General features: G+C 39.4%; 1 protein-coding gene and 1 pseudogene across 1 annotated transcript in view; one reads left to right on the forward strand and one right to left on the reverse strand.

Annotated features, from left to right (window-relative positions):
• LOC106082724 (uncharacterized) overlaps positions 1 to 23,016 on the reverse strand; it is a 579,753-nt gene that overhangs the window by 123,412 nt on the left and 433,325 nt on the right. The gene's annotated exons all lie outside the window — the stretch shown is intronic.
• Positions 6,961 to 8,331, forward strand: LOC106090884 (splicing factor U2af 38 kDa subunit-like; annotated as a pseudogene).

The following is a 23,016-nucleotide window of genomic DNA, read 5'->3' on the forward strand; positions in this document are numbered from 1 at the left end:
ATTTGTGCATGAAACTACGGATTGTTTTTAACTTCACATCAACGGCAACGAGTCTAATTATGTCGTATCTGAGCGATAGACGGCAATCTGTTTGCGCAGGGAATATATTATCTTACCCCTTGTACGTACCTAAGGGGGTTCCCCAAGGCTCTATTATAGGTCCACTTCTTTTTTCATTATATGCGAACTACTTGCCTCGTCAACTAGCACACGGTCAGATTATGATGTATGCTGATGACGTGCTGATTTTTCAAAGCGGCTTTGTGGACAATGCAGACGACTGCATAAGTAAACTAAACGCGGACCTACATCGCGTTTATGACTTGTTCACAAAAACAAGAATTTCAACCACGAAATATTTAGGCGTGGTTTTTAACTGTCCTTTGATCTGGTCCGATCATGCTAATATTGCAGACTTATGCAAAGCTTCGTGCTTTATGGATCACACACTCTTTTACACCCATAAATATCCGAATTCTTCTGGCGAAAACATTTCTAGTTCCAGGTTTGATAAATGGTTGTGAACTTTTTTCGAATTGTGATTCTTCGAGCCTCCGAAAATTGAATGTAGCTTTTAACAGTATAGTCCGTTATGTGTATGGTTTAAAACGGAGTCAGCATGTTTCACAATATGTAGATTCTCTATTTGAACTTAGTTTCAACAATCTTCTAAATACCAGATCATTAATATTTATACATAAGATTATTGTGGAAAAGAAACTCAGATATTTGTTTGAGAGACTGAGGTTTGCCCAATCTAATAGAGGAAGAAAGTTAATAATCTTATGTCTGAACGACAATTTTTATATTAGCAACATACGTCTTTGGAGTAATCTACCACACTATATTCAATGCATCAGCAACACGATTACATTTAAAAAACGGCTTATTCAATTTTTCTCATAGTTAACTGATATTTAATTTCTTTAAATTTTGCTTTAAAATATTTTTAAATTATTTTGTTTTTGTAATTATTTTTTATTTGTGCTTTTTGTTAAATTCCCAATAACAAACGGCTTTTTTTTAACACTTTTTATTTGTAAACTCTGTTTTGTTCCAATTTTTTTTTATTGTAGTTTATTTATTAAGAAACTACTTTAGTCGGAAGTATTATATAACAATAAATCTACACTCTAATTATAAGATAATTATCTTGTTGTGTAGACAATAAATCCATAAATACCAAGTTAATTGCTGAAAAAATTGCCCCAGTTAAATAAATTCACTTCTTGTCGATTTGCACCGAAAAAATAAATCTGGAAATTCGCATACCGCTATGTAGCATACAAGACTCCCATGCCATTAAGCACTTGCAAACACGGGGTCAAATCCCCCGGCCTGTCAAAAATTCATCTGTTCCATGTCTTCAATCGCAAAATAGGGCTATATGGCAGATGCTGACAAATATGTTCAGATCGGGTACATAATCATATATTGAGGGGTGTATGCAACTGACGTTAACGGCGAAAATGGGTAGAATTTCTGGGAAAAAAACCTAAAATCGGTCCAAACTATATGCGACTTAAATGATCTCAAGATTTCTTATTTCTTCCAGTTCATAACCCTTACTTTGTGACCATCTGTCATGCGTTGCCCTTTAGGTCATACGGAAGATATAGTTTATATTGTTTGTTTGTTTTTATACCCTCCACCATAGGATGGGGGTATACTAATTTCCTCATTCTGTTTGTAACACCTCGAAATATGCGTCTAAGATCCCATAAAGTATATATATTCTTGATCGACATGAAATTTTTATCCGATTTGTCTGTAATTTTGCATGTGGAGTTTTGGTATCACCTTTAACAACTGTGCTAAGTATAGTTCAAATCGATTCATAACCTGGTATAGCTGCCATATAAACCGATTTTGGATCTTGAGTTCTTGAGCCGCTAGAGGTCGAAGTTCTCATCCGATTTGACTGAAATTTTGCCTGAGGTATTTTGGTATCACTAACAACAACTGCGCTAAGTATGGTTCAAATCGGTTCATAGCCAGGTGTAGCTGTTATATAACCCCTTCTTTGATATTGAGTTCTTGAGCCGCTAGAGGGCACAGTTCTCATCTGATTTGACTGAAGTTTTGCATTAGGTGTTTTGTTATGACTTCCAATAAGTGATGCTAACTATGGCGCAAATCGGTACATAACCTAATATAGCTGCCATTAAACCGATTTGGGATATTGACTTCATGAGCCTCTAGAGGGCGCAATTCTCATTCGATTTGGCAGAAATTTTGTACAACGGCTTCTGTCATGACCGTCAACATACGTGTCTAATATGGTCTGAATCGATCAATAAATTGTTACAGCTCCCCTATAAACTTATCTCCCGATTTTGCATCTCGAGCCCCTACAAGGCGCAATTCTTATCCGAATGAACTGAAATATTACACAATGCCTTCTACAATGTTCAGCATTCTTTTATGGTCCGAATCGGACTATAACTTGACATAGCTCGAATAGCTAAACAGTTCTTATTCATCATTCTTTGTTGCATTTATAAACCATTTTGTTATGAAAAAAATTTCATGCATTTGACTGGATGCTCGAAAATACACACTGCTGTATGATGCGTTTGAAATCTGACCAACTTTATTAAAATATTTTTTTTTTTTTTTTTTTTTTGTAATTTTTATTAATGCGATCTATCTAACATTGATATTTAACATTATTCTGGTGTTTTAAATTTCTTTTAGATGGTATTAACCCAGTGGTCAATCCATTTAACATATACATACATAAATTTCAGTTTGAGGAACAATATTTATACAAAGATTTTATTTATGCGATTAGATCTTGTGGTGCTTTTCGTTTTAGCCTTGTAAAAGTTTCCCGATTTGACATTAAGTTGGCCGCTAGGGGGTTTGGATGGTCGTCAATTCTTAATTTATATGACATTAATTGCGATGAAATCTCTTCCTTTACTGTTTTTATGTTTAGATCCTTATGTAGGCGTTCGTTGGTAACGTATGTTGTGGCATTTGTAATTATTCTTAGTACTTTAGATTGAAACTGTTGCAGTAATTTTATATTGGTATTTGAGGCGGTCCCCCATAATTGGATGCCATATGTCCAGATTGGTTTTAATATGCATTTGTATATGAGGATTTTGTTTTCCAAAGAGAGTTTCGAGCGGTATCCAATTAGGTATTTCATTTTTCTCAGTTGAATATCGAAATATAATCCACTAAATACAAGCATGTTCATATTTTTATGAGTATAGTTGAAATTAAATTATTTATGGTTTTGCGTGCATTCGATGGGGTACTAAACTGTGAGTGGCAAAAATATTGCCTGAGATATATTTTGCGATATTACTTTTTATATCCACCACGCCAGGGGTAACACCTCAAAATATGACCTGGGACCCTATAAAGCATATACAATATTTTATTGATCGTCTTGACATTCTGAGTCCATCCAACCATGTCTGTCCGTCCGTCCCTTCATCCTTCGATGCTAAAACGTACACCCTGGCGGCGTGCATTGACATCGAGGGGGCTTTTCACAATGTGCGGACCGACACACTGATCCAATCCTTAAACCAGCTCCGGGTGGACCCGGTCCCTAGAGACTGGATAAACCATATGCTAAGGAACAGGTGGATAAATTGTGTGTCCCATGACATAAATATAAGGGAGAAAGTGGCACAAGGCACGCCAGTGGGGGCATTTATCGCCACTCCTATGGGTGACCACCATAAAAGACGTATTACGGATGCTGACCGAGGAGGGATTTGAACACGTCTGCTATGCAGACGATAATTCTAAGAGGTAAGGATCCGCGAGCTACGCAGAAGGGCCGAAAGGGTCTTGCATATGGCTTATGACTGGGCTAGACCCAGTGGTCTCAATTTTAACCCAGAGAACACTGAATTATGCCTGTTCACTAGGAAGACGAAGGTGGACCAATTTGACGGACCACGTTTCCTCAATAAAACGATTTCGATAACTCACAATTCCAAATAGTTAGGGGTAATCTTCGACATGAAACTGAATTGGAAGTGTCAAAAAGCGTACTGAGAAGGATCCCAGATGTTGGGCATTAGGATAGTCCACTGGCTCTACAGGAGCGTGATTAGACCAATACTTAGTTACGCGTCAGTAGTTTGGTGGACTGCTATGGCGAAAAAGTGCAACATAAGGACCATACAACAGTTTCCGAGAACATGTTGCCTTGGCATAGGCGGAGCGATGAGGACCATTCCCACTAGGGCACTGGAGACTATTCTAGATATCCGACCCATTGACATACAGATTAATCGTGAGTCAGCCACTGCTGCTATGAAACTTAAGGCTATGGGAGAATGGATTGAGGATGGGAACAGCTCATATAATCGCGGTATAATCGAGGCGACGATATGAAACCAGGAAGGAAGGGAAGAGGTTTCCGGTCGGATACCTGAGATGAACCTGGAGGTCAAGTGCGAGGCACTGCTGCCAGCGGCATAGTTTTGGATTGACGGAACCCTAGTATTGTCATCTGGAAGATCATGTTACACGGATGGATCAAAGCTGGAGGACAGAGTGGCCCTGGGGGTCTATATTGAGAATCCAGGGACTGAGATCTGTTTTAGACTGCCTGACCATAATACGGTCCTGCAGGCGGAGATCCGGGCGATCACGAAATGCGTGAAGTGACGTGGAGATTAATATACCCCCCATCCTATGGTGATGGGAATAAAAATAGAGATATTGAGGCGAAACTTTGCACAAAATCTTTTTTTGCCCATAGGCAGGTTAAGTTCGAAGATGTGCGATAACGGACTATATCTTGATGTAGCCCTCATATATACCGATCTGCGGATTTAAGGTCTTTGGCCCATAAAAGTCACATTTCTTATCCGATTTCTCTAATATTTGGTACAGTGAGTTGTGTGAGATTTCTCGACATCTTTAATCAATATGACCGGAATCGGTCTAGATTTAAATATAGTTGCTGATTTAGGGTCTAAGGCACATTAAAACTACATTTATCATCCGATTTCGCTGAAATTTGGGACAGTGAGTTTTGTTATGCCTCTCGACATCCTTGTTTAATTTCGCCCCGACTAGACCTGATTTAGATATAGCTGCCTTATAGAGCGATCTCTCGATTTAAGATCATGGGTCCATAAAAGGCACATTTAATATCCGACAGTTAGTTATGCAAGGCCCTCCGACATCCTTGTTCAGATTCGCGCAGATCGGTGCAAATTTGGGTATAGCTGTCATACAGACCAATCTCTCGATTTTTTGTATTGGGCCTATAATAGGCGCATTTATTGTCCGATTTCGCTGAAATTTGGTATAGCGAGTTGTGTTAGACCTCTCGACATCCTGGGTCAATAGCGCTCAGTTCGGTTCGGATTTAGATATAGCTGCCACATAGACCGTTCTCTTGATTTATTGTCTTGGGCCCATAATAGGCGCATTTATTTCCCCATTTCGCTAACTGGGACATTTAGTTTTGTAAGGTCCCTCGACATCCTTGTTTAGATTCACTCTGATCGGTCCAGTTTTGGATATAGCTGCCATATATATCGATCAGCTAATTTAAGGTTTTAGGCCCATCAAAGGTGAATTTATTAACAGATTTTTTTGAAATTAGGAACAATGAGATCGTTAGGCCCCACGATATTCGTACCGAGTATGGTTAGGATTGGTCAATATTTCTACATAACTGTCATATTGATTGATCTTTCAATTTATGATGTTGGGCCCATAACAGACGTATTTATTGTTCTATTTCGCTGAAATTTGGTATAGTGAGTTGTGTCGGACGCCGCGACATTCCCGTTCAATACGGCACAAATGGGTCTACATTTGAATATACCTGCTTTATATACCGATCTTCCGATTTAAAGTTTTAGGCCCATAATAGGTGAATTTATTAACCGATTTTGCTGAAATTTATTACAATGAGTTCTATTAGACCATTTGACATTCGTACCGGGTATGGTCAAGATCAGGCTATACTTGGATATAGCTGCCGTATATACCGATCTCTCAATATAATTTCTTTTGGGACAATAGTGAAAACACATTCATAACTCGATTTCGCTTAAATTTGAGACAATGGGTGGGTATGTACACTGTAATGTGTAACAAGTAAAAAGGCGTTAAGTTAGGCCGGGCCGAACTTTGGATACCAACCACCTCGCGTATTTATGTTAACCACCTTTCGGCATAATGCGGTGGAAAATGTATAATTTATGCGCCCATAGCAACTATACCGAAAAATGGTCCATTTGTACCAAATTCGACACGGACATTAAGTGGTCTAATAAGAACAAGTCATTGTTCAATTTTGTAGCAATATCCAAATATAGACCGATCTGAACTCGTATTATAAATGTGCCATTTATGGGGCCAAAACCTCAAATCGAGGGATCGGCCTATATGGCAGCTATATCCCAATCTTGACCGATCAGTGCAAATTTATAGAAAGATGTCGAAGAGCCTAACGATATTCACTATCCCAAATTTCGAAATAGGACCATAAATGCGCTTTTTAAGGGCCCAAAACCTTAAATCAAGAGATCGGTCTATATGGCAGCTATATCCAAATCTTGGCCGATCTGAGCCAAATTGACGAAGGATGTCGAAGGGCCTAACACAACCCACTGTCTCAAACTTCAGCAAAATCGGATAATAAATGTGGCTTTTAGGGGCCTAAGGCCCTTAATCGGCGGATCGGTTTATATGGCAGCTATATCCAAATCTGGACCAATATGGTCCATTTACAATCCCAACCGACCTACACTTATAAAAAGTATTTGTGCAAAATTTCAAGCGCCTAGCTTTACTCCTTCGGAAGTTGGCGTGCTTTCGATAGACAGACGGACGGACAGATGGACGGACATGGCTAGATGGACTTAAAATTTCACGACGATCAAGAATATATATACTTTATGGGGTCTTAGACGCATATTTCGAGGTGTTACAAACAGAATGACCAAATTAGTATATCCCCATCCTATGGTGGAGGGTATAATAAGCCTACCTTCTCAAACTGTGTTACTTCAGAATCTGTATGTAAATCTATAGAACTCGGCTTAATCTACAGACGGTTCCCATTTGGTGGCAAATTTTTAGGACTAAGAAATGCAAGAGCATTAGGACAACTTTTTTGAAGTCGTTTTTGTAGAATAGATATACATGTATGGTGAAATTGAGTAAATGAACTTTTGTGACAAACTGGGCGATCACCTAGTCGGCAATGTCTATATGAAATTTTGCCAACAAGCAGATGTACAAAAAGATGCACGAATGTCGTTGTTTAACGCAGATGCCTGCCATCACGACCCAAACCTGCGAGGGCCAAGGCCCAAGGGTGAATAAAACGCGTCTACCAACGCCCCCACATGTGGGGGGGGGGGGCATTGGTACTCACACATGAGTACCAATTTGATCCCACGTATTTGGACGTTTTCACCTCCTTGATTAGGAGCGGAGCACTACCTAAAACTCCTTCCGATCTATGGGTCACGGCATCCGGTTGAAAACGCAACTCCACGCTGAAACCACAGCCACCACGTTGTTCCCTACTGGGGCCTCACCGTTGTCAGGCTGGAAGCGAAGTATCAGGGGCTCCTGACACCCGTGCTACCAGATTAAAGTCTCCGGTCAGACTTCATAGCCTTAAAAGACTACTACCAGTAGAACCCCAAACAGTTCCCGACTGGTCACCTGGATGAGAAGAATCGCCCTAAGCCGACCACAAGCCAGCATACAGAAGTATGCATCAAACATACAACAGGACGATATACATAAACAGGACACGGCAGCCCTCACGGGCCACCCACACATATCTGAATCAACATGGGACTCACAATCAACGCGGCCACCCTCACGAAAGACCGAACACAACCACAACAGCTTTGGGAACCAACAATGGACAAACGCCGCCGCATCAACATGGGCAAGGCAGGTGCCAGGCCATGTCATGCGCAGCACCAAATCACTCGGTCGCGCCAGTACAGCAACACCCCGTTATGGATAACTAACGTGTATTTATCCCCCACTAAGTATTGTCCGCCTCCTAAAAAATAGTTGCGCAATCAACAAATAGACCACCATATATAGGGTGCAAATGATTTGAATAACCATTGGTTGGGATGACTTACGGTGTATTCAGAATTGTCATCGGTAACCGATTCTAGTTAAGCCTGTTGCCGCCAATACGCCAATATGGGAGAATGTACTCGATCAGGTTTCTGCAATTTCATGCACTTGAAACCAATGTTAAGAGATCTACGCAGGTACTTGTATTGTCGTAGCCGTCGTCCTCGTTCCCGATTACGTTCACCTAGACGTAGATGCTCCCGTTCCCTCGATCGTCGTGAATGAGGTGGAGTTGGTGGCGATAATCGGAAACGTTACTGATTGAATATTTTCATATAATGAGTTGGAATGAACAGGGTTTGCACTTTTCCAGCCTATTAGAAACAACAGACCCCTTGCAAAAAGCAAATTTACAAATTTAGTTAACCTACCCACAAAGCAAATTAAATTTATATCGTGATCGTGTTTTCCCCTGTGAATCACGAACATTTTACCAGACTTAAGGGTGAATGTCCTGGGTCAGTAAAGTCGACTCTGAAGGGTTTGGCGTCGTTAGGCCAAAACTTTCGAAATATTTGTTGCCCCTTTGAATCGGTCCCTTTGCCTTATATGGAACTTTCTACTCCTTGTTACCTTTCATTTCTGGATCGATTTTTGTTACTGCATAATTGTTTACCCACTTTAATGACGGAACACGGACGATACATAATTCCATGGTCGACAAGTAGTATGAAAAAAGAAAAAAAAAATAATATTCCATTCATCCATTCACGGTTGGATGTTGCAACATCTGCATAGTAAGATTGCCACCCCAGCTAACCACTACACGGAGCAGCACTAGAGGATTTATGCAGCAAAGTAAATTTTTTGCGGGATGTTGAAATATTCTGCAATGTGGTGATTTGGAATTCCATGTTCTTGGTAGTTTTTTTGCATTGCGGACTTTAAACTCAATTATAACTGTTTAAAAAATGACTATGAAAGCCAAGGGATGATGTTTTTCCACTCTCCACCAAAGCCACAATTTCAACTCTTTAGAATATAATTTTTCATTTTCACTTCTGTTAGCACAGAAAGTACCTTAAAGATGGATGGAAATGATGGACTAAGACTCGCGGGACCTCGATGGCATGATGGTTTGGCGTTTTATGTTCTTTTCTGTGGCCATGTTAGCCAAATTTTATAATTTTTTCTGCCTTTCATTTAGACCAGAGAAAAAGTTTTGACTTCATTTGCTTTTGTAACAGCAAAGCACTTAATGGGCTTGGTTTAATAAGCTATATTTATTTTCATTTCTTGTTCTGGTTCTTGTTGTTGTTTTTTTTTTCTTGCCTATTTTTCTTTTTGGCATCAAACGAGGTTGGCTGAACGATGGCCAATTAACCTGAAAAAGTTTTCTTGTGTTCTGGTTTTTCTTTCTTTTTTTTCGCTTTCTTTACAAATCGGTTAACTTGTTCAAGGTGATGGTGGAAACAATGTGGGCTCTAAGTTGAAATTGATGCGAATTGCTTTCGAAGCGTTGCGAGAAATAAAAGCACTGAAATAATTGAAAATAGTGGTGAGAGGTATTTAATTTAAAGTAAGGTTTTCCTTTGAGGTATTTCTATGGGTTTTATCTGAAAGCTGATTGGGAATTGGTGAAATGTCAACAATGAAATTGCTGTAACCAAGGACTCGAAACATTGATCCTAGGAGCATAAATATTTAGAATGTTCTTAACAATTTTGTGATGTTAATCTGTCTGTCCGTCCCCCCGCTTGACTTTTAGGTGTGTAGATAGATTAAAACTGCATTGAAGGAGGAGATGAACAACATTACAAAAAATTACTTTTTAAGGTATTTGAGGATTGAAAAAAGGCTAGTCTTTATTAAATCCAAGAGAGAGGATAAAATAGACATTTATGATTGAACTAGTATACCCTTGGTTTGCTTGGCTACCCCCTTTAAGGGATTTGAGGATTGGAAAAAATGCTAACCTATTTTAAATGCAAGTGAGAGGAGCTAACCCCTTTCAGTAGTGCTTTTTATTAAGTGTAAAATTTCCGAAAACAAATGTTGCCACTCAGTTTATTAAGTTATGAGTTTTTGTACAACATTTCAGAAATCTGTCCCCCTTTGGAAAGAAAGTACCAAATAGTACCAAAAATAACAATACATTTGTTACCACTTTGGGTGTTGCTCCATTCATAAAGAAAATACTTTTTTGCACGTTTTAGTACCTTAAATATGCCCATGAATATTCCTTAGGGAACAGGGACAAACTTCTCACCTATCTAATGAGTGCTGTCCGATTCAAGTTTAAGCTCAATAATAAGAAGACTCCGAACGGCCGCAGTGCTAATCCTCTTTGAGGAAAAGTTTTACATGGCAAAGTACCTCACAAATGCTGGAAATATTTGTGAGGTACTTTGGCATGTAAAACGTAGGAGGTGTTAACTACCGCTGAAAATTATTTTGCAACACAGCGATATATATATCTGAACCTTTAAAGTATATATATTCTTGATCAGCGTAAAAATCTAATACCGTCGTCTGTCCGTCTGTCTGTTGAAATTACGCTATAGTCTTTAAAAAATAGAGATATCGAGCTGAGTTGCCAAAAAAGTAATTGCGGATTATTTAAAAGAAAGTAAATGCATTTTTAATAAAATTTAGAATGAACTTTAATCAAATATACTTTTTTTACACTTTTTTTCTAAAGCAAGCTAAAAGTCACAGCTGATAACTGACAGAAGAAAGAATTCAATTCCAGAGTCACAAGCTGTGAAAAAATTTGTCAACACCGACTATATGAAAATTCCGCAATTACTTTTTGGGCAACCCAATATATTCAGAATCTTTTTTTTTCCATAAGCAGGTTGAGTTTGAAGATGGGATAGGACTATATCTTGATATAGCCCCCATATAGATCGATCCGCCAATTTAGGGTCTTAGGCCCATAAAAGCCACATTTGTTATCCGATTTTGGTGAAATGTGGGACAGTGAGTTGTGTTAGGCCAGTCGACTTCCTTCTTCAACTTGGCTTAGATCGGTTGAGATTTGGATATAGCTGCCATATAGACCGATCTGTCGATTTAAGGTTTTTGGACCATAAAAGGCGCATTTATTTTCCGATTTTGCTGAAATTTGGGACAGCAAGTTGTGTTTGGCCCTTCGACATCCTTGGCGTAATTCGATCCAGATTTGGGTATAGCTGCCATTTAGACCGATATCTCGATTTAAAGTTTTGGGCCAATAAAAGCAGCATTTGTTGTCCTATGTCTCCGAAATTTGGGAAAGTGAGTTGTGTTAGGTCCTTCGATATCTTTTTGTAATTAAGCCCAGATCGGTCCAGATTTGAATATAGCTGCCATATAGAACGATATCTCGATTTTAAGTCTTGGCCCCATAAAAGGCGCTTTTCGGATAGGTCAAACTCTGAACTACGGTCGTTTCCACGTTTTAGTACCCACATGTACGAATTATAACAAGTAAAAGCGTGCTAAGTTAGGCCGGGCCGAATCTTATATATCCTCCACCATCGATCGCATTTGTCGAGTTCTTTTCCCGACATCTCTTTTTAAGTAAAACAGGATATAAGAAAAGATTTGCTCTGCTATTAGTGTGATATCAAGATATGGTCCGGTTTGGACCACAATTAAATTATATGTTGGAGACCTGTGTAAAACATCAGCCAATTCGAATAAGAATTGCGCCCTTTGGGGGCTCAAGAAGTAAAATAGAGAGATCGATTTATATGGGAGCTGTATCAGGCTATAGACCGATTTAGACTATAATAAACACGTGTGTTGATGTTCATGAGAGGATCAGTCGTACAAAATCGGCAAATCAGGCAAATCGGATAATAATTGCGACTTCTCGAGACTCAAGAAGTCATGATCTGAGATCGGTTTATATGGCAGCTGTATCAGGTTATAAACCGATTTGAACCATATTTGACACAGTTGTTGAATGTAGGAATAAAATACGTTTTGCAAAATTTCAGCCAAATCGGATATGATTTGCGCCCTCTAGAAGCTCAAGAAGTCAAGACCCAAGATCGGTTTATATGACAGCTATAACAAAACATGGACCTATTTAAACCATACTTAGCGCAGTTGTTGAAAGTGATACCAAAACATCACGTGCAAAATTTCAATTAAATCGGACCAGAATAGCGCCCTCTAGGGACTGAAGAAGTCAAGACCCAAGATCGGTTTATATGGCAGCCATATCAAAACATGGACCGATATGGTCCATTTACAATCCCAACCGACCTACACTAATAAGAAGTATTTGTGCAAAATTTCAAGCGGCTAGCTTTACTGCTTTGAAAGTTAGCGTGCTTTCGACAGACAGACGGACGGACGGGCAGACGGACGGACATGGCTAGATCGACATAAAATGTCACGACGATCAAGAATATATATACTTTATGGGGTCTCAGATGAATATTTCGAGTAGTTACAAACAGAATGACGAAATTGGTATACCCCCCATCTTATGGTGGAGGGTATAAAAATCGCTGATCAACGCGGATGACGTCATCTTAGTGGATGACTACGGGTGATCCTTATAACTTCACGTTGCTAAAAGCTCCTTAAATGCCCAAGAAGGCATTTATCAATTAGCCATTCAAGGTCTCTAAGAGGAAGGATGGAAGACTAATTAACCTACAGTGTTGGGCAGGGAGGTGATCGGTTTCCCCGCTGTTTTGACCACCCACCATCAAGTTGACACATAGTCCAACAAAATGAAGCTGTCTTTTGCAACATAACAGACAGTATGCAAGCCAGTTCAGATGGCTTGCAGGGTCAATTCGATTTCAACGACTTTCTTACTTTTTTGTTATCAAGGCCTGAGCCATGGACAGTGACCCAGCATTGTCTCGTAGTAGAGGGACATTGATATCAAAAGGTTATATCGACCTAACTGATAAGTCCGAACACCAAGGGATGCGCGTAAATGCCAGTAGCTTGGGCAACTGAGAAGTAAATTCCTTCCAGATTCCGTAATCTCTTAGAACGCTCCCAAGTCTTCAGATATTTAATCACAACTTCCATCTACACAGACCCATGAGGCCCTCATGGATGATTTTATCTCGCTCTTGTATTTATTTAGGAACTCCCTGTAAAGGTATCAGTCCGCACGCAGTTTGGTTTTATTTGCCCTATTGTAGAGCTTTCTTTTAATCCGTGTAAATTTGTTCAATTTTCCATTCCACCAAACAAGGCAGCCATCTCTTATGCGGTTTGGTCAGAAGTCATTTCTTTTCATAATTAGGCAACATAGCTCTTGTCAGCAGGTTCGCGTTTGACTTAAGCTACTTTTTGTATCCACCGCCATAGGATAGAGGTCTTTTCATGAACTAAATAGAATTCAGATCGGACTATATTTAGATATAGCTGTCATATAGATCGATATGCCTACATAGTGTCGAAGTTCCGAAAAATTTGCATTTATTATCCGATTTTGCTGGAATTTGACACAATGATTTTTATAAACAAGTAACAAGTAAAAAGGCGTTAAGTTCGGCCGGGCCGAACTTTGGATACCCACCACCTCGGGTATATATGTATACCACCTTTCGTCAAAATCCGGTGAAAAATGTATACCTTATGCGCCATAGAAGCCATATCATAATATGCTTCGATTTGGACCAAATTGTTAAAAGCACAAGCCATTTTTCAATTGCGTTTAACATAATATTAGTCTTTTATGTAGCTATATCTAAAAATAAACCGATCTGAACCATATACGACATGGATGTCGAAAAGCCTAATGCGGATTATTAATGCGCCTTTTATGGGGCCAAGACCCTAAATCGAGATATCGGTCTATATGGCAGCTATATCCAAATCTCGACCGATTTAAGCCAATTTAAAGGAGAATGTCGAAGGGCCTTACTGAACTCACTGTCCCAAATTTCGACGAAATCGAACAATAAATTCGCCTTTTATGGCCCCAAAACCTTAAATCGAGAGATCAGTCTATATGGCAGCTATATCCAAATTTGGACCGATCTGAGGCAAATTGAAGAAGAATGTCGAAGAGCCTAGCGCAACTCACTGCCCCAAATTTTGGGGACATCGGAAAATAAATGCGCCTTTTATGGGCCCAAAACCTTCAATCGAGAGATCGGTCTATATGCCAGTTATATCCAAATCTGGGCCGATCTGTGCCATATTGCAGAAGAATGTCGGCTTAACACAACTCACTGTCCCAAATTTTGCCGACGTCGGACAATTTTATGTGCCCAAAACCTTAAATCGAGAGATCGGTCTAAATGGCAGCTATATCCAAATCTGAACCGAACTGGCCAAATTGCAAAAAGACGTAAAGAGGCCTAACGCAACTCACTGTCCCAAATTTTGGCAAAATCGGACAATTAATGCGCCTATTATGGGCGCAAGATCTTAAATCGAGAAATCGGGCTATATGGCGGCTATATCCAAATCTGAACCGATCGGAGCCAAATTGGCGAAGGATGTCGGCTGGCCTTACACAACTCACTGTCCCAAATTTCAGCAAAATCGGATAATATATGTGGCTTTTATGGGCCTAAGACTCTAAATCGGTGAATCGGTCTATATGGAGGCTATATCAAGATATAGTCCGATATAGCCCGTCTTCGAACTTATCATTTGTATGGATCAGACTCTATTTAGATATAGCTGTCATTTAGACCGAACTTCCAATTTAGGGCTGTAGTCCCATAAAAATTGGATTTATGGCCTGGTTTAGATGAAACTTTGACTTGTATACGAGTTCCTGGGACCTGAATCAAGTATGATCCAGACCATATATGTGTTAAGTATAATCCAAATCGGTCCATAAACTGATATAGCTGTCATAGTAACCGATCTTCCGATATTACTTTTTGAGACTCTAGAGGGCTCTTATTCGATAGGCCTGAAATTGGCATGTAGTGTTTTGTTATGAATTTCAATTAAATGTTCAATTTTGGTTATGACCTTCAACCAATATGTCATATTTCGTTCAAATCGGTCCATAAACTGATATAGCTACCATAATAACCGATCTCTCAATATTCTACAATAGTTGGTTAAGCCTTCCGATATCTGACCCAAATATGTTTCAGATAGGATTATATTTAGATTAACTGCCATATAGACCGATATGCTGACATAGTGTCAAAATCCCATAAAACACGCATTCTCTATCCGATTTCGCTGAAATTTGACACAATGACTTGTTCTATGCCATCTGACAATAATATGATGTAGTAGTGGAGTTATAATAAAGAAGTAAAAGCGTGCCAAGGTCGGACAGGCCGAATCTAATGTAGTTCTTTGCCCGCTATGTCGTTATAGGCAAACAAAGGACAAAGGCCATGGTTTTAAAGTTATATCAGGTTTTAAAGTTATATCAGATTATGGACCGATTCAATTGGTTTGAATGTTGGAGAGTCATTGAGCAACATTTCAGCAATTCGGATATGAATCGGGAGATCGGTTTATATGATATCTTTATCAAGTTATAAACTGATTTAGACCATACTTGGCATAGTTGTTGGAAAACAAAATACTTCATGCAAATTTTCAGCTAAATCTGATAATAATTGCGCACTCTAGAGTCTCAAGAAGTCAAAATCCCATATCAGCTTATATGGCAACTATATCAAGTTATGAACCGATTTAGACCATACTTGGCACAGTTGTCGGAAGTCATAAGAAATCACATCGTGAAAAATTTCAGTCACATCGGATTGGAATTGCGCACTGTTAATAAGTCACGACCAAGATCGGTTTATATGGCAGCTATATCAAAAGATGGACCGATTTGGCCCATTTACAATCCCAACTGACTTGCACTAATAAATGTTATTTGTGCAAAATTTCAAACACTTAGCTTCAATGCTTTCGACAGACAGACGGACTGACGGACATGGCTAAATCGACTTACAATGTCAAGACGATTAAGAAGATATAAACATTGTTACATCCTCCAGCATAGGATGGGCGTATATTAATTTCGCCTTTCCGTCTATCGAAAGCACGCCAACTTTCAAAGTAGTAAAGCTAGGCGCTTGAAATTTTGCAAAATTATTTCCAAATCGGTTCTTGCTTTGATATAGCTGCCTTATCAACCGCTCTTTTGTCGTGACTTATTCAGCCTCTAGAGGCCGCATCTCCGATTTGGCTGAAATGTTGCACGAGGTTTTTTTTTACTACATCTTATAGCCATGAATATTACGGTCCATATAGGTCGACAACTTTATGTAGCTCATATATATTTGAAAGAATCATTCAAAGAACTTGACAAATGTGATCCATGTTGGAGAGTATATAAGATTCGGCCCGGCCGAACTTATCACGCTTTTACTTGTTAAGTCTTAGATCAATACTTCGATGAGTTTCAAACGGAATGACGAAATTAGTATACCCCCATCCTGTGGGGTATACTTATGTTGGCGTTTTCTTATAACTTCCATCAACTGTGCCAAGTATGGTTCAAATCGGTCCATTACCTGATATAACTGCCATATTAGCTTAAGAAGCTGAACGTTCTCCTTCGTTCCAAGTCATGTGTTTGCAATTCGTAAACAATGCTTCGTATCTTATATTGCCTCACTATCATCAACTGCAAATGTAAATTTGCCCATGAACATTCAATTAAGGAAAGGCGGTAAACTTTACATGGCATACTACCGCATAAATGTTGCCATCGCTAGTGAGCGATAACCACCGCTGGAAATATTTTTTCGATGTTCTCGCCAGCCATACTAACCTCTGAGCTACGGTGGCCTCCCATTATCAACAATTTACAGCATTAAAAATCTATTCGAAATTAATTGTATCTACCCTTTTCGTCACACATAATGCCTGTTTTTTCAATTTCGCAATTTATACTCAAGAGTTTGGCCCTAATTGTTTTCCTTTCGTGTTGGAAAATGTTAAACAATTTTCTTTTTCTCAAGTGCAAAATATTCTACTCTGCCGGAAGTCGGTGCTCTTTAATTTGCTGTTTGATCCCATTTATACGCTTGACATACTCTTTTACACTCATTATATATTCATTGGCCTTAATGTTTATTTAAGTCCCCGAAGGAATCCTTTTTCTGTTGCTCCTTTTTGGTGTTCTTGATGTTGTTGTTATTCTTGTCTGATAATGTGTAATAATATGCAGATTTAGTTTATTTGCAATGCTTTTACTCATTTTTATATTCCTCCCCTTCGGTTATTTTTTTACCATCCACACTTCTTCTTTGTCTCCCCCCCCAATGTAGGCCATGGGTATGAGTAGGGTAGTAAAAGAGACTGTGAGAAGTAATGGCTTCCATTCACCCATTATCAAATAATTGAAAAGAAGACATTACTTTGGCAGAATGATGTATTGTTTCGAGGCAAATATTTAAACAAAAGTTATGCAAATATGAAGGCTATAATAAAGGCCATACAACAACCAACCAACCCAACAAAAAACAAAGTAAAAATGACTACAAAACGATTTTCATTATGCCAAAGTACCAAAAACAATCATAAATGGAACAATTAAAAACGTTTATGTAGTATTCCAGATTCATATGCAGTGAATAATATTAGGGTGGATCGAATGACGCAATAAGTAAAAACAAGTAAAAAGGCATTAAGTTCGGCCGGGTCGAATTTTCGATACCCATCTTACTTACTTTAATTGGCAATGACAGAATATTTGTTCCACTAGCCGAACGTAGAATAGCGTTCCAAGCTCCTCGATCTTCTGCGCTCATTCTAAAATCTCTGACACAGTTTCGACAGTTTCGAGGTGTCTCCCACCACTCGATCTTTCCATCGGTCTTTTGGTCTTCCCGGTTTGCGTGTACCACCGTATTTGCCTTCAAAAAACTTCTTTGCTGGAGTTTCTTCATCCATTCTGACAAGATGACCTAGCCAACGAAGCCGTTGTATTTTGATGCGTGTAACTATTCTATCGTCGTCATACAGCTCGTGGTTCATACGCCGCCTATATTCTTCATTATCACAAACTGGTCCATATATATAACGAAGAATCTTTCTCTCAAATACTCCAAGCACTGCCTCATCTGCTTTTACAAGTAGCCATGCTTCAGAACCATATAACAGCACGGGTAGTATCAGTGTCTTGTAAAGTGTAGTCTTCGTCCGTCGAGAGGTGGCCTTGTTTCTAATCTGCTTACTCATTCCAAAGTAGCATCTGTTTGCCGGTATTATTCTTCGCTTTATCTCTAAACTGGTGTCATTCGTTTCGGTTACGGTTACTAACTCAAAGTTGTGGTTCCCAACTTTCTCCATTTTCTTTATCTGCTCGGTTGTGCAAGGCTTTTTTGGGAGTTGAAACCATCCATTTCGTCTTATCTCCATTTACTGCCAGCCCCTTTGTCACTGACTCTCTTACGTTTCTTTCAAAGGCTGCTGTTACTACTTTCGGTGACCGACCTATGATATCGATGTCGTCGACATAGGCGAGTATCATGTGTTCTCTTGTGATTAGTGTGCCATATCTATTCATATCTGCATCTCGTATCAAACGATAGGCTGTCTCCTTGTTTGAAACCTCGTTTGGTATTAAATGGTTCGAAGATATTCTTTCCTATTCTCACTAAGGAACGCGTATCAGCAAGTGTCATCCTGTAGAGTCTTATTAATTTTGCAGGGATACCAAACTCAGACATGGATTGGAATACCTTTGAACGTAGGAGTATCGAAAGCGACTTGTAGTCAACAAAGAGATGGTAGGTGTTGATTTGTCCTTTTCGGGTCTTTTCCAGGATTTGGCGCAGTGTGAATATCTGGTCCAGGATGGATTTACCTGGTCTAAAGCCGCATTGATAGGGCCCAATTATCTCATTGACTTTGGGTTTTAATCTTTCACACAGTACGCTCGAGAGTATCTTGTATATGGGGCGTAGACTTATTCCTCTGTAATTGGCACATTCCATCTTGTGTACGGGACATAGTATGCTTCCAATCATCGGGTATGCGTTCTTCTAGCCAGATTGCGCAGATAAGCTGATGCATACGTCTTATCAGCGTGTCGCCACCGGTCTTAAATAGTTCAGCGGGTGACCCGTCGGCTCCTGCTGCCTTGTTGTTCATTAGTCGAGTCACTGCTACTTGGACCTCATTCTAACTAGGAGGTAAACATTCTATACCATCCTCCTCCGGTATCCTCTTCGCCGCCAACGTCGGCCATTAGCAGTTGGGTAAAATGTTCTTTCCGTATCCTCAGCATGTTATCTGTGTCAGTTACCAGATTTCCTTCTTTGTCTCTGCAAGAGGATGTGCCTTTGGTAGAAATTCCGGACTTCATTCTGACTCCTGTACATCTCAATTCGCTCACAAATTGAGATACCCACCATCTCGGATAAATATATGTAACTCACCTTTCGTGATAATACGGTGAAAAATTCATAATTCAGCTATGTTAAAATATAGTCAGATCTGCACCATATTCAGGAAGGCTATGTAAGGTCTAAGACAAATTATTGTCATCGGTTAAAAATTTACATTTTATGGGCCTAAGGACAGCTATATCCCAATTTGGACCGATCTGAACCATATTGAACACGAATATCGTAGAGCCTAACACAGCCCACTGTGCCAATTGTCCAATTGTTATTTTCCCAAGAAATTAAAACGGGAGATCGGTATATATGGCAGCTATTTCCAATTATAGCCCGATCTTGACCACACTCGGTACGAATATCGAATTCAACGAATATCGAAATTCAGCGAATTCGGTAAATAAATCCACCTTTTTTGGGCCAAAAACTTTAAGTCGAGAGATCGGTATGGCAGATCTCACTGTCGGAAATGGATATTTCGATGTGTTGCAAACGGAGTAACAAAGTGAGCATCTCCATCCTTCGATGATGGGTATAAACAAGTAAAAGCGTGCTAAGTTCGGCCGGGCCGAATCTTATATACCCTCCACCATGGATCGCATATGTCGAGTTCTTTTCCCGGCATCTCTTCTTAGGCAAAAAAAGGATATAAGAAAAGATTTGCTCTGCTATTAGAGCGATATCAAGATATGGTCCGGTTTGGACCACAATTAAATTATATGTTGGAGACCTGTGTAAAATGTCAGCCAATTCGAATAAGAATTGCGCCCTTTGTGGGCTCAAGAAGTAAAATAGAGAGATCGATTTATATGGGAGCTATATCAGGCTATAAACCGATTCAGACCATAATAAACACGTATGTTGATGAACATGAGCGAATCTGTCGTACAAAATTTCAGGCAAATCGGATAATAATTGCGACCTCTAGAGGCTCAAGAAGTCAAGATCCCAGATCGGTTTATATGGCAGCTATATCAGGTTATGGACCGATTTGAACCATATTTGGCACAGTTGTTGGATATAATAACAAAACACGTGGTGCAAAATTTCATCCCAATCGGATAAGAATTGCGCACTCTAGAGGCTCAAGAAGTCAAGACCCCAGATCGGTGTATATGGCAGCTATATCAGGTTATGGACCGATTTGAACCATACTTGGCACAGTTGTTGGATATAATAACAAAACACGTCGTGCAAGATTTCATTCCAATCGGATAAGAATTGTGCACTCTAGAGGCTCAAGAAGTCAAGACCCAAGATTGGTTTATATGGCAGCTATATCAGGTTATGGACCGATTTGAACCATACTTATCACAGTTGTTGGATGTCATAACAAAACACGTCGTGCAAAATTTCATTCCAATCGGATAAGAATTGCGCACTCTAGAGGCTTAAGAAGTCAAGACCCAAGATCGGTTTATATGGCAGCTATATCAAAACATGGACCGATATGGCCCATTTACAATACCAACCGACCTACACTAATAAGAAGTATTTGTGCAAAATTTCAAGCGTCTAGCTTTACTCCTTCGGAAGTTAGCGTGCTTTCGACAGACAGACGGACGGACGGACGGACGGACGGACGGACATGGCTAGATCGACATAAAATTTCACGACGATCAAGAATATATATACTTTATGGGGTCTCAGACGAATATTTCGAGAAGTTACAAACAGAATGACGAAATTAGTATACCCCTCATCTTATGTTGGAGGGTATAAAAACAATCATTACCACACATACAATGGAAGTATTGTTTTGGGGTAAGTAGTGCTATACGAGAGTTACCTTTTATATTTCGGGATTGTACAACTCTTGTGCTGCAATTTGCCAACTGACAGCTCTATCGTAAAGCTTGACATTTTCGAGGTTATACGTACTCAGAACTTTTTGACATACGAGCGGTATTTGTGTTGTTTACAGTATCCAAAATCATTAATCTCGCTCAAAAAATCGTGAATATTTTCGTGCGATTATTTTTTACAATTATCGATGTGGATAAACTCGAAGAACTTAATTAAATTTGAAGCTCCATCAAGGACCAGTATTTATCGATGGTATGGTGAATTCAACCGAGGTCGTAGTTCACTCCAAAACGAATTTCTTGAAGGTCGCCCAAAATCAGTTGTGGTTCCAACAACCATCAAGGGCGGTGCAATGGCTGTGCGCCAACTGATATGGCAAGATCGTCATATGACCTATCCTGAAGATTGAGACAACTTTAGGCATTAGTAGGACCAGCATACATTCAATTTTTTAATAGCTCAAAAAAGGCTCGTGTCGATTGGTCGAAAGAAATGCTCCAAAAATACGGCCGCGGTGCTTCGAAACACGTCTATGATATCGTGACAGGTGATGAATCGCCGATTAACGCTTATGAGCCCAAAAGAAAACAGCCGTCTACTGAATGGGTGTTTCAAGATGAGCCAAATTCAACAAAAGTCAACGTTTTTCGACACCTGAAGAAGCGGTTGATGCTTTCAGAATGCATGTTTTCTAGATACCTCAATCAGAGTGGCAAAATTTTGAAAGACAATACAGGCAACCCTCGTAAGAATCATGCCAACTAAGGCTTAATAAATTTTTTTGTACTTCAGGCCCTTAGACATTTGTATATTAAAAGTATGGGGTGCGGCTAAGAAATTTAAGACTAAGGGCAATGGATTAAAGGTAGGAACAGGTCGCATCATAGTTGCACCAGTATTGGATAATCGATATGATCATTGGCAAACGGGACGGCACTGTTGAGGTTTCAGACCGAAATCTTGAGACCACAATTGAAGTAGAGTATAAAACACGAATACCATGGATGCAGAACTGGACGTGAGGAACCCTATCACAATGATCACTTTGTAGATTGCTATGCTGATGGCTCATAAGTAAAGAGAAGGCGGGTTGGTGAGTTTAAATTGTGGATCCACTTCTTCTGGTGGAGATCCGAGCTGTCAATGAATGCATAAACTAATGGGTTATATAGGATTTCTAATAAAGGAGTTTCTAGGCACAACGAACTAATTACAGATTAACATGCATGTCAGAGAGAACATGGAAATGATTTAGTGTCCTTCCCTCTTTGACCTAACTCCCCCTTATCATTGCTTGAAAATTAGCTTGGAGAATGATATACAACCCAGCTTAAATGTAAAAAGGTTGACTGACTGCTCACTACAACGGCTTGGGATAACTATGTGTTTGCGGAGGCAATAATGAAAAACAAATAAAAACGCGCTTATTTCAGCCGGCCCGAATTTTTGAAACCCATCACCACGGATTTTGATAAAAATTTATACAACATTAATTTAGTTGAAGGTATTTATTTACTGTAGCCGCTGGAAATTTTGCAAAAATACTTCTTATTAATGTAGGTCGTTGGGGATAAGAAATGGGTCACATCGGTTCAGATTTGGATATAGTTCCCATATAAACCAACTCCCGATTTGATTCCTTGAGCCCCTGGAAGCCCAAATTTTTGTACGATATTGCTAAAATTTTGCACATAGAGTTCTGTTATGACTTCCAGCAACTGTGCTAAGTACTGTTCTAATCGGTCTATAACCTGATATAGCTCCCATATAATCCGATCTCCCGATTTGATTTCTTGAGCCCCTGGAAGCTGCAATTTTTGCAGATTTGGCTGAAGTTTTGAATTTGGTGTTCCGTTAT

The sequence above is a fragment of the Stomoxys calcitrans genome, chromosome 3 (genome assembly GCF_963082655.1).
Source record: "Stomoxys calcitrans chromosome 3, idStoCalc2.1, whole genome shotgun sequence".
In the NCBI taxonomy this organism is placed as follows: domain Eukaryota; kingdom Metazoa; phylum Arthropoda; class Insecta; order Diptera; family Muscidae; genus Stomoxys; species Stomoxys calcitrans.